General features: G+C 48.8%; 1 protein-coding gene across 7 annotated transcripts in view; it reads left to right on the forward strand.

Moving 5' to 3' along the window:
- The first annotated feature begins 2,697 nt into the window (after nucleotides 1-2,697).
- Nucleotides 2,698-13,502, forward strand: part of LOC120918777 (microtubule-associated protein tau-like) — a 101,160-nt gene continuing 90,355 nt past the window's right edge. For 2 of the 7 annotated variants that reach the window (XM_040330558.1, XM_040330560.1), the window contains exon 1: nucleotides 2,711-2,985. The gene's annotated coding sequence lies outside the window, so the exon portion shown is untranslated. Of the gene's footprint in view, nucleotides 2,986-13,502 lie in introns of all 7 variants that reach the window. The other 5 variants (XM_040330553.1, XM_040330559.1, XM_040330561.1 and 2 more) reach the window with 4 other exon arrangements.

Here is a 13,502-nt window from a genome sequence, read left to right on the forward strand (position 1 = left end):
TCCCATCACATCAGAGGTTCCTCCATCCCATCACATCAGAGGTTCCTCCATCCCATCACATCAGAGGTTCCTTTATCCCATCACATCAGAAATTACCCATCACATCAGAGGTTCCTCCATCCCATCACATCAGAGGTTCCTCCATCTAATCACATCAGAGGTTCCTCCATCCCATCACATCAGAAATTACCCATCACATCAGAGGTTCCTCCATCCCAACACATCAGAGGTTCCTCCATCCCATCACATCAGAGGTTACCCATCACATCAGAGGTTACCCATCACATCAGATGTTACCCATCACATCAGAGGTTTCTCCATCCCATCAGAGGTTCCTCCATCCCATCAATCAGAGGTCATCCCATCACACCAGAGATTACCCATCACATCATAGGTTCCTCCATCCCATCAATCCGAGGTTCCTCCATCCCATCAGAGGTCCTCCCATCACATCAATCAGAGGTCCTCCCATCACATCAGAGGTTCCTCCATCCCATCAATCAGAGGTCCCCCCATCCCATCAGAGGTTACCTATCACATCAGAGGTCCTCCCACTACATCAGTCACCCTTTACATGGGCTGGCTATATATATATATGATTCCTCTAATCATATCAGAGTCCTCCCATCACAGAGCTCCCCAATCAAAGAGCCCCCATCCCACAGCCTCCCCTCCATCATAGAGCAACCCATTCACACAGTCCCCCCTTTTACATCAGAGCCCTCCCTTTTGCCTCCAGTAGCGTTTCGGTGGGAGAGAGGAGGAGGACTGTACGAGGCAGACTTCCGTCATCCCCTGAATGCTGGGGGTAGCTGTGTATGTCACCTGCCCTAAATCAGAATCATGCGTTGTCATGGTGCAGGTGAGCCAGTCGCCATCACCATAGAAACAAATGATGCCATGCAGGGATGGACTGACCATCGGGACTACCGGGAGATTCCCGGTGGGCCGATGGCTCAGTGGGCCGGTCGTAGGTCCGCGGCGATCTACCCGCCAATCGCCGACAGCTGGCTTAAGATTTAGCCACTTGGCCAGCATGCAGAGTAGCGCAGGTAGGAAGCGCGTGGAATGAGTTCAGTGTCTCGCTGCGGCTGCTCCCCGCCCCCCGGTGGCCCCTCCTCTCTTCTCGTCCATCCCCATTTGCTTGTGACATCATCTGGGATGGACAAGAAGAGAGGAGGGGCCCGCCGGGGCACGGGGAGCAGCCGCAGCGAGACATATGATGAGACACTGAACTTATTACATACGCTTCCTGCCTGCGCTACTCTGCATGCTGGCTGGTAAGCAATGTGCCCTGATGTGCACCCTGTGCCCTGATGTGCCCTGATGTAATATGTGCCCTGATGTGCCCTATGTCCTGATATGGCCTGTGCCCTGATGTGCCATGTGCCCTGATGTTCCATGTGCCCCGTGTCCTGATGTGCTCCGTGCCCTGATGTGCTCCGTGCCCTGATGTGCTATGTGCCCCGTACCCTGATGTGCTATGTGCCCCGTGCCCTGATGTGCTGTGCCCTGATGTGCTGAGCTATGTACCGTGCCCTGGTGTGCACTGTACCCTGATGTGCTATGTGCCCCGTGCCCTGATGTGCTATGTGCCCTGATGTGCTGAGCTCTGTACCATGCCCTGGTGTGCACTGTACCCTGATGTGCTATGTGCCCCGTGCCCTGATGTGCTATGTGCCCCGTGCCCTGATGTGCTATGTGCCCTGATGTGCTGAGCTCTGTACCATGCCCTGGTGTGCACTGTACCCTGATGTGCTATGTGCCCCGTGCCCTGATGTGCTATGTGCCCCGTGCCCTGATGCGCTATGTGCCCTGATGTGCTGAGCTCTGTAACATGCCCTGGTGTGCACTGTACCCTGATGTGTTGTGCCCTGGGCCAGTCTGGATGAAGTCCAGGGCCACATTTTTGTCCCAGTCCAGCCCTGACTTCCAGTGACCAGTATGAGAGAGTGAGAGCGATAACACCAAATGTAACACACCTGTTCCCCATTCACACCTGAGACCAATGAGTCGCATGACACCGTGGATGGAAAATGGCAAATTGGGTCCAATTTGGACATTTTCACTTAGGGGTGTACTCACTTTTGTTGCCAGTGGTTTAGACAAAAATGTGAGGGGTGTACTCACTTTTGTGAGATGCTGTGTGTGTATATATATATATATATTGGTTGGTGTGTAGACCATGCAGTGTCATATTTCAGTATATGGTGTGATGATGCGTCATACATGTAGAGGGGGAGGTGTTTTGTAGTCATGGGTCACACTGCCATAGAAGCATACAATAAAATTGGAGGACTAGTCCTCTATCACACCCAGGGAGAAGAGGGTCTCCCATTGGGGAGGACGGATCCTCACACACAAAGGAAGATGGAGGGGGAGGGAGGAGGAGAAGAGACTGCTGCTGATCCTGTCTCCATGGCAACCCGCCGCAGCAGGACCAGGCGGCTCTTTGCTGTGTCGCGCGCGCCCCCCACCCCCCCCTCGGGGAGCAGAACGAGCGGCCGCGCGCACTGTCTCAGGCTCCGTACAAAGTCCGAGAGGTGTTTTCCTCCAGTGACAGGGGGCGCGCAGGCCCCGCCCCTCGCCATTGACTTTGCACGGCGCAATACAGTGAGTTAGCGCTGCAATGCTGTGCTGAGTCACCCGTGTACAGTGCATGGGGGGGGGGCGGGGCTCAGTGCTGTGACCCTGGGAATGCAGCTGTCATTGTGTTCTATGCAATAAGGACCGTACAACCCTTGTCACCGGGACCGGGCACCTGCTGATCAGTGCTGGTCTCCTGTCATTGTACGGTCTCTGTCCATACCATGTGTCCTCCTGTCTAATCCATCCCCCTCCTCCCCTCTCCTCACGTGACCCGACTCTCCTGACAGCTCCCCTGCGCGTACCCGCCGCTCGCTCCCGCCTCCCTCTTGCTCCTCTAGCTCTGCGGACCGAGGAGACACCGACACCGGGCAGCACCACCAGGATAGCAACGGCCAGGTACCGGGGATGGGGAGCGGTGTGCACCGGGCATGTGTGTGTGTGTGTCTGTGATCTGCATCTGTGGATGGGGTGTGCTGTCCTAGCATAGTACAAGGGGTGTGCAATGTCCTCCCCTCGTCTGATATTGGGGGGATGTGCAATTTCCTCTCCTAATATTGGGGGGGGGGATGTGCATGGCTTTTTCATAATACTAAGGGGGGGGGGGGTACACTGCCCTCCCCTCCCATAATACTGGGGGGGTGATGTGCACTGCCCTCCCTAATATTGAGGGGTGATGTTCACTGCATTGCCCTCTCCCCCCTTAATATTGGGGGGCATGTGCTCTGTCCCCTCTATAGGATTGGGGGGCAAGCATGTGCACTGTCCCCTATATAGAATGGGGGGAGGGGGCTGGCATGTGCACTGCCCCCCCCCCTTCAATAGGATTAGGGGGGGTAGGCATGTGCACTGCCCCCCCCCTCCATAGGATTGGGGGGGGCAGGCATGTGCACTGTCCCCTCTATAGGATGGGGGGGCGGGCATGTGCACTGTCCCCTCTATAGGATTGGGGGGGGGCATGTGCACTGTCCCCTCTATAGGATTGGGGGGGGGTAGGCATGTGCACTGTCCCCCCCCCATAGGATTGGGGGGGGCAGTCATGTGCACTGTCCCCCCCCTCCAAAGGATTGGGGGGGTCAGGCATGTGCACTGTCCCCCCCTCTATAGGATGGGGGGGCAGGCATGTGCACTGTCCCCCCCCCCTCCATTGGATTGGGGGGGGGCAGGCATGTGCACTGCCCCCCCCTCCATAGGATTGGGGGGGGCGGGCATGTGCACTGTCCCCTCTATAGGATTGGGGGGGGCGGGCATGTGCACTGTCCCCTCTATAGGATGGGGGGGGCGGGCACGTGCACTGTCCCCTCTATAGGATGGGGGGGCGGGCACGTGCACTGTCCCCTATATAGGATTGGGGGGTGGGCACGTGCACTGTCCCCTCTATAGGATGGGGGGGCGGGCATGTGCACTGTCCCCTCTATAGGATGGGGGGTGGGCACGTGCACTGTCCCCTCCATAGGATTGGGGGAGGGGTGCTGTCCTCACTCTGGCAGTGCATGGGTTACATTCTATTGTATGTGTCTATCACCGCCATACATATAGATTTATAGATGATGGATGACTGTATGGTCATAGTACCGTTCTTTATGCACCTTCCTACAACCATCACCATGTGCACCGTTACCGACTGCCGGTTGCAATGCGAGAACAAAGAATAGGATCCCCCACCCCCATCCTCCACCACGACCACCTTCCATATCTGGGAAAAAGAATCTTCCTAAGACATATATAACACCCCCCCCCCCTTCCAGAAATCTAGAGGCATGTGGCGGCACTAAATGGGTTAAAAGCGCTGAAGCGAGGCGGCAGATTGTGCTGCGAGGTGTGGCAGATCCAACTCGGCTGTCTGCCCTGGGCACAGAAGGGGTTAAATTCTGCTTATCTGCATCACACTCCCCCCTCCCAATCCATGCCACCGTGCACATACGTGTTCTGCTAGCGGCACCGTGTGTTGTGTGTAGGGTAGAGGTGAACACAGGAGTGATCAGGGGCTCCATGTATTGTTCTATGATGCACCTGTGTATTGGGTCTGTTCCTATGTAATTCTATATTATCCAGTGTTTATTCCTATATAATGCTATAGAAAGTGGGGATCATTTTCCAGCACTGGGCATGATTTAGTGCCCATTCCTATATAATGATATAGAAAATGGGGATCATTTTCCAGCACTGGGCATGGTTTAGTGCCCATTCCTTTTGTATTGCTATAGAAAGTGGGGATCATTTTCCAGCACTGGGCATGATTTAGTGCCCATTCCTTTTGTATTGCTATAGAAAGTGGGGATCATTTTCCAGCACTGGGCATGATTTAGTGCCCATTCCTATATAATGCTATAGAAAGTGGGGATCATTTTCCAGCACTGGGCATGATTTAGTGCCCATTCCTTTTGTATTGCTATAGAAAGTGGGGATCGTTTTCCAGCACTGGGCATGATTTAGTGCCCATTCCTATATAATGCTATAGAAAGTGGGGATCATTTTCCAGCACTAGGCATGGTTTAGTGCCCATTCCTATATAATGCTATAGAAAGTGGGGATCATTTTCCAGCACTGGGTATTGGTTGATCCCCCTACGTCCATTCCTATATAATGCTATAGAAAGTGGGGATCATTTTCCAGCACTGGGCATGATTTAGTGCCCATTCCTATATAATGCTATAGAAAGTGGGGATCATTTTCCAGCACTGGGCATGATTTAGTGCCCATTCCTATATAATGCTATAGAAAGTGGGCATCATTTTCCAGCACTGGGCATGATTTAGTGCCCATTCCTTTTATATTGCTATAGAAAGTGGGGATCATTTTCCAGCACTGGGCATGGTTTAGTGCCCATTCCTTTTATATTGCTATAGAAAGTGGGGATCATTTTCCAGCACTGGGCATGATTTAGTGCCCATTCCTATATAATGCTATAGAAAGTGGGGATCATTTTCCAGCACTGGGTATTGGTTGATCCCCTACGTCCATTCCTATATAATGCTATAGAAAGTGGGGATCATTTTTCAGCACTAGGTATAATTTAATGTCCAGCGTCCGCTCTTATGTAATGGGGATCATTTTCCAGCACTGGGTATAATTTATCGTCCGGCTTAATCCTGTGCTGGTGGACATGCAGGCGGATGCTGTGGCACGCAGTGTGCAGGCACGGTGACATAATCCTGATTAAACGCAGAGCATCCTGAATATGGATGGGTCATTTGCGATCTGCTAGCATCTGGCACCAGCAGCATGGCTCCTGAGGGGCGTTGGCATTGCATGCCCTCGCTGTGCGGTGGGTAGGATGCAGGAATTTCACATTGTGCTCCCGTTATTCCATTTCCAAGTATCCCATGCCTAGTTTTTATTCATTGGAGAATGTGTATTTGGATGTTCCAGTGTTGGAATATCGGCTGCAGTGCTTTTTTTTTTTTATTTTTTTTTTATTTAATACATTTTATAATTTTTTTATATACAATAATAAATATGTATTTATAATACTAAAACAAATATATAATCTTTTTTTTAAATGTATATAATAATATATATTTTATAATAATTTTTTTAATGTAATAATAAATATATATGTATAAAAAAAATATATATATTTTTTTTTGATTGGGTATTGTTTGCAAATATAAAAATTACACAATTTTTTTTTTATTTAATACATTTTATAATTTTTTAATGTATAATAATAAATATGTATTTATAATAAAAAAATATAATCTTTTTTTTAAATGTATATAATAATATATATATTTTATAATATTTTAATGTAGTAATAATAAATATATATATATATATATATATATATATATATATATATATATATATATATATATATATATATATATATATATAAAAAAAATATATATATATTTTTTTTGATTGTGTAATTTTTATATTTGCAAACAATACCCATTTTTTTTATTTTTTTATTATTTTTTTTCTTATATGATATTGTGCGTGGACACACCCCTTGCAGCACAATGTCGCTCCACTTTGCAGATGTCGGTCTATCTGTCGCGCTGCGCCCTCCCTTGCTGTATCATTCCCGGCTTTTGTCTCTCACCCAGCCCCGAACGCTCGGTCCTACAGAGCCCCTCCATCACATCTGCTGGTAGTTTACTCTCCAAAACCATTTCACGTTTTTTTATTTCTTTTTGTTCCTGCTTCCCTCCCCCCCCCCTTCTGGAATACACAAGGGGGCCGACAGTGTCTCTTGTCCCTGGCTTTGACAATGCTCCTCTCTGCCTCTCCTCTCCTCTCTCTCTTTCTTTGTGTTACGCAACAGCCAAAGCATTTAATTCTAGGTTTTATATCGCGCTATCAAAGCATCAGATTTGTTGTGAGCGCACCAATAATATCCTTTTGTCTTGTCAGCCCTGAGCGAGTGCGTCCATATCCCTCTGCGAGGACGCAAGCTTGGATTATATTGTAATGGAACATATACTCTAATACCTTTTTTTTATTTTTTATTAAATAAAAACCTTTTCCATTTCTATCCTATGTAGAGAAGAATGTATTACTTTGTAGCAGGGCCATGCTGCCATTCTTTGTGTGCAGTTAGATCCCTTTTTTTATAGCTGGAAGATCAAATGGGATCATGGATTAAGTTATATTGTAGGCCATAGGAGCCCTGACTGTGAGCTCATCTGACTGTGAGCTCATCAGATTATCTGTGCGTGCGTTTTATTAATGGACTACAATTCAAGCCTGAAGACTCGCCGCTACCAGCTTCCAGGATATGCAAGGTCATATTCCATAAAGTGTTCTTATCGCAAAATGCTAATTCTTAACAGTAACCCATAGCAACTAGTCAGATTTCATCTTGTACGGGACCATCTTCAGCAGGGTGATCTTTGATTGGTTGCTTTGGCGTCTTTACGGAGTCCACTAGGTTGTTATGGTAATTATACTTGCTCCTCAAGCTCCTTCACGTGGGTGGCTAGACGGTTGCCACTCTGAAAAAAGTGGTACCTTTGCATTTGGCAGTGGCGATGATGCAATGGGGGGGGGGGGGGGGTTATTTACTATAATTGGCGAGTGCAAAATCTGGTGCAGCTCTGTATAGAATCCAATCAGTTTCCAGGTTGTATTGCCAAAGCTTAAAGGTACAAGTTTTTTCACCTTGCATTAACTACTTGCCGATCAGCCGCCGTCGGTCCCCTGCGCGAGAGCCCGTAGCTCTACGTCGGGCACACGCGATCGCTCGTTACAGAGCGGGGCCAGGGAGCTGTGTGTGTAAGCACACGGCTCCCGGTCCTGTCAGGGGGAGAAATGCTGATCTTCTGTTCATACAATGTCCCCTAGTGAGGCCCAGGCCCGTCGGAACCCGACAGGCAAAGCAAGCAATTGCCTGGGGCCCCCGAGCTGGCCAGGGGCCCCAGCAGGGAGGGCCCTTGCCGCCCTGCTGCGTCCTCCTGCAGTCCGGTCGGCCGTGTACCATAACCGCGCGGTACAGGAGATTCAGGTTCCTGTTCCCGGCCGGACTGACAGGAAGTGCACACACTGAGTGTTCACTTCCTTTCAGTCCGGGCCCCGGGAACAGCAAACTGAATCCCCTGTACCGCGCGGTTATGGTACACGGCCGAGCAAACTGCAGGAGGACGCAGCGATGCGGCAAGGGCCCCTGCTGGGGCCCCTGTGCGGCGGACACCAACATATGCCGACGTGTGAGGCGGAGGATAGAGGTAAGCCGCCAACACCCCCCCCCCCCCCCGCTTCTCAACTACTTGAAAAGTCACTACTTAAAGTTTTTTTTTTTTTTGCTTGGGGCCCCCAAATGTCTTCAAACGGCCCTGGTGAGGCCACCCCCCTACAGTTAGAGCACACCCAGGGAACATACTTAACCCGTTCCCCGCCCACTAGTGTTAACCCCTTCACTGCCAGTGGCATTTTTATAGCACTGATCGCTATAAAAATGCCAATTGTCCCAAAAATGTGTCCGAAGTTTCCGCCATAATGTCGCAGTACTGAAAAAAATCGCTGATCGCCGCCATTACTAGTAAAAAATAAAAATATTAATAAAAATGCCATAACAATACCCCCTACTTTGTAAACGCTATAACTTTTGCGCAAACCAATCAATAAACACTTATTGTGATTTTTTGTTTGTTTTTTTCCTTTTTTTTTACAAAAAATATGTAGAAGAATACGTATCGGCCTAAACTGAGGAAAAAAACTTTTTTTTAAATATATTTTTGGGGGATATTTATTATAGCAAAAAGTAAAAAAATAGAATTTTTTTTCAAAATTGTCGCTCTATTTTTGTTTATAGCGCAAAAACTAAAAACCGCAGAGGTGATCAAATACCACCAAAAGAAAGCTCTATTTGTGGGGGAAAAAGGACGCCAATTCTGTTTGGGAGCCACGTCGCACGACCGCGCAATTGTCAGTTAAAGTGACGCAGTGCCGAATCGCAAAAAGTGCTCTGGTCTTTGACCAGCAATATGGTCCGTGGGTTAAGTGGTTAAGGTGAAAAAATATCTGAGGATTAGCACCCCCACGATCCCCCCCTTTACTTACCGGCTTCTCGGCTCATTCATTGGTTGATTGAAAGCTGTGCAGCCATTGGCTTGCGCTGCTGTCAATCCCATCCAATGATGTGGCGCGCCGGGGGTGGGGCCAAGTGATACAGTGAGCGGCAATAGCCGCCAGGCTGTATCACAGGAGCGTGCCCGCAGAAACTCAACACCATGCAAGCTCGCTCGCATGAAGGTGTTGAGTTCTTGCGGGGAGGAGCCGAGACAGCCGCCGAGGGACTCCAGAAGACCAGGTTCAGGGCCACTCTGTGCAAAACGAGCTGCACAGTGGAGGTAAGTATAACAATTTTTTTTTTTTTTTTAATAAAAAACAGAACTTTACAACCCCTTTTAAAGCAGTACATTTGCATTTGACAGAGGCGATGATGTAATGTGGGTTATTTACTAAAATTGGCGAGTGCAAAATCAGGTGCAGCTCTGTATAGAATCCAATCAATTTCCAGGTTGTATTGCCAAAGCTTAATTGAACAAGCTGAAGTTGGAGGCTGATTGGCTACCATGCACAACTGCACCAGATTCTGAGTGCTCCAGCTGTAGTAAATTTCCCCCAATATGTTGTTTCCTCACTGTTTGCTTAAACACTCAAAATGGTTGCGATGGGGCCCCATTCACTTGCATGGGGCATGTTTTTGCAGTGGTATCACCTGTCAAAAGTGGCATTCCGTTTTTAAGCTGCCCATACAAGGATCGAAATTCCACCGGTTCAGTAAGGTCCGGCCGAGAACCAAACCATCTATGGGCAGGCTGAATAGTACCCATGTCGATCAATCAATTGACTTTGGTACAACTAGCATGTCATCATTTTTTACATGCATTTACTGCCAGCGGCTATAGCTGCTTTCAAAGCACCCCGCTAGCGGCGCAAAGGCACTGCTATAACGGTGGTAAAGTGCCCCTAAAACTAGTGGCGCTTTACCGCTAAAGCCTGCACCGCCCCAGTGTAAGGCCCCTTTCACACTGGGGGGGATATGCGGTGGCGGTATAGCACCGCTATTTATAGTGGCGCTATACCGTCGGAATTGCCGCGGAATTACGGTGATATTCGGCCGTTAGCGGGGGTTAATAGCGGCCGAATACCGCTGTAATTCTGCGGCTATTCCGACGGTATAGCGCCGCTATACCGCCACCGCATATTCGCAAGGGTTAATACCACCTGCAATGCGCCTCTGCATTGCCTTCAATGGGAAGGAGCGGTAAACACACCACTCTTCTCACCGCTCCAAAGATGCTGCTGGCAGGACTTTTGGAGCGGTCCCGCCAGCGCATCGCCTCAGTGTAGGGTTGCTACCTCATCCCTTTAAAAAGGAACACATCTGAATTACACAGGTTCTGTGGCTGATTAAGGTGGTAATTAAACTCACTTGGCTCACTTGGTGCCTTATCTGCATTAAATTAGCCTCAGAATCTGTGTAATTCAGATGTGTTCCTTTTTAAAGGGATGAGGTGGCAACCCTACCTCAGTGTGAAAGCCCTCAGGCTTTCACATTGAGACTGCAGGGAAGGAGTTTTTCAGGCGGTATTTAGGCGCTATTTTTAGCGCTAAACCACCTCAAAAACTCCTCGGTGTATAAGGGGCCTAAAGGTGTCTTGGACCCCTCTCACACTAAGGTGGTTTTCAGGCGTTTTAGCCCAAGAAATGGCACCTGTAAAGGACCTGAAAACTGCCTCCCATTCATTTGAGTGTGACTTTTCACACTGGGGCGGAGTGCTTGCGGGACGTCAGGAAAGTCCTGCAAGAAGCATCTTTGGGGCGTTTTGGGATTTCTGTATACAGCCCATTGAAATTAATGTCCAGTGCCTGAAAAGCGCTTCTGAAGATCCGCAACATGGGTGCTTTTAACCCCTTCTTCGGCCGCTAGCGGGGGTCAAAAGCATTCCACTAGCAGCCGAAAAGCGCAGCTTAAACAGCGTTAAAACGAGCGGCGCCTTACCGCTAACACACGGGCGACCCCAGTGTGAAAGGGTTCTAAGGACTGGTTCACACCACATCAGTTGAGCTGCGGTTTTATATTCACAGATTAAGGCATGCTTAATACCAGGGCACATGGAATACAATAGTTCCTTATGTGTCCTGTTCACACCATAACACTGTGTTGAGGTAAGTTGCATTAGGCGCAAGGCACCGTTTCTCGCCTCATGTTACTGCATACCACCGCCTCACAGTGGAACTGCGTAGTCCACCGCCTCAGTCTATCCCTTTTAATTTACTCAGCGGTTGAGGGGGATTAAGGTGCGTCTTGAGACTCTCTTCCTTTCACATAGGGAAGTATAGTCAATTTTATTTTGCAACATTTCAATAAAGTTTTTTTTAAAGAAAAAGATTAATGGTGCCTTGTGTTGTTATGGTGCAAAGCGCCACCCTGTTTACGACATATACCAACCTGCTTTTTAGCATGCAGGCTGGTGTAGAAGAGCCCTCATTGCTGTATGAGCAAATTGAGCTGTTACCCATGGCAACCAGTCAGAAAATGCCGCGCTGGCTTACTCTGTAACCTATAGGAACCAGGCCTTAGTTTACTGGAGCAAGGTGATGCCAGAGGACAGCATATTGCATTTTTTTGCTTAATTTCGATTTTTCTCAGCACAGACCTGGTGAAACCTGATTGGTCTTTTAGAACACGGGGGCCTCGTAGACTGTAGTGTTTGTTGTGCGACTGGAATCGTAATGCTGGGAGATTTTTTGATGATTAGGGTTACTTGTGTTTTTTTTTCCTCTTTGTGTGGATTTCCCATCATGCACGGTTTTGTTTTGCTGCCCTTGTGTGTCTGCTTTGAGGTGGAAGGCCATTTGTCTCGCTTGGCATAGACGGGAGCATTTTCTATCCTTTTGTCTGTCAGGGATAAATATCCCTTTTTTTTAGCAGGAATGCTTGTCCAATGGATCGTCTCGCTTTATCCGTGACATGGCAGGAATATTGTCACTGGATATTTTTAGCCCAAAATATGGGATTGGTGATTGTTTGTTTTTAGTGCTGTTGTCTATAGAATCTTGAACTCGGCAGGATTTATTAGGACAAGGCTTCATCTCCATGGAAACAAGGTGCTGGGCCAAAATGTTGTTAAAGTATTCACTCTCTACAGCAGGGGGGGGCAACCTTACGGAAATCGGGCACACGATGGGGGTGGATTTATTAAATCTGGAGCAGCTGTGCATGGCAACCAATTGGCTTCTATCTTTAATTTTCAAAGCGTCACTGAACAAGCATGCACAGCCACTCCAGATTCTGTCTGCTCCAGTTATAATAAATTCCCCTCACTGTCTCCTCCAGAAATATTGCTGATACAGGCTGTATTTGCCAACTCGCCAGACATTTACAAAGCCTGTTCTGCCAGTCTGCTTTCGTTGCTCATGCACCTCCCTAAACCAATGATGTTTAGGTGCTGGCCCTCCTCCCTGTTCCTGAATGGGCTCAGCGTTGGCTGCGTATGTTGTGCAGAAGTCGGCCCACCTATCCTTTTCCTCCTCTAAGTAAAACTGCTGGTTGCACAGGTATGCATGTGAAGGTGCAGGGATTGGGGCTGGTCTGAGGGTTAAGGGTGCAGGGATTGGGGCTGGTCTGAGGGTTGAAGGTGCAGGGATTGGGGTTGAGGTGCAGGGATTGGGGCTGGTCTGAGGGTTGAAGGTGCAGGGATTGGGGCTGGTCTGAGGGGTTGAGGTGCAGGGATTGGGGCTGGTCTGAGGGGTTGAGGTGCAGGGATTGGGGCTGGTCTGAGGGGTTGAGGTGCAGGAATTGGGGCTGGTGTGAGGGGTTGGGGTGCAGGGATTGGGGATGGTCTGAGGGGTGAAGGTGCAGGAATTGGGGCTGGTCTGACGGGTGAAGGTGCAGGGATTGGGGCTGGTCTGAGGGGTTGAGGTACAGGAATTGGGGCTGGTCTGAGGGGTGAAGGTGCAGGAATTGGGGCTGGTCTGAGGGGTGAAGGTGCAGGGATTGGGGCTGGTCTGAGGGGTAAAGGTGCAGGAATTGGGGCTGGTCTGAGGGGTGAAGGTGCAGGGATTGGGGCTGCTCTGAGGGGTTGAAGTGACGAAAATTGGGGCTGCTCTGAGGGGTTGAGGTACAGGAATTGGGGCTGGTCTGAGGGGTGAAGGTGCAGGAATTGGGGCTGGTCTGAGGGGTTGAGGGGCAGGAATTCTGAATGATCTTAAATCTGTCATTACAGTACAGCTATGTTTAAAAAAAAAAAACATACAACTGTTGTTCCCTGGAATGCATGTTGTCTAATGCTTGTAAGTTGTCAGTTAATGTGGTAAAGGTTCCTGACCCCAGCTCTTCAGTGTGGATTACAGCACTTTACACTTGTAGAGAATGGAGCTTGTTATGACACTTAGTGCAGACTCATCATTTTTGGGAGTTGAATGTTTCATAACAAGTGACTGTTGGTCCTTTGCTGCTCATA

The sequence above is a fragment of the Rana temporaria genome, chromosome 12, assembly GCF_905171775.1.
Source record: "Rana temporaria chromosome 12, aRanTem1.1, whole genome shotgun sequence".
In the NCBI taxonomy this organism is placed as follows: Eukaryota; Metazoa; Chordata; class Amphibia; order Anura; family Ranidae; genus Rana; species Rana temporaria.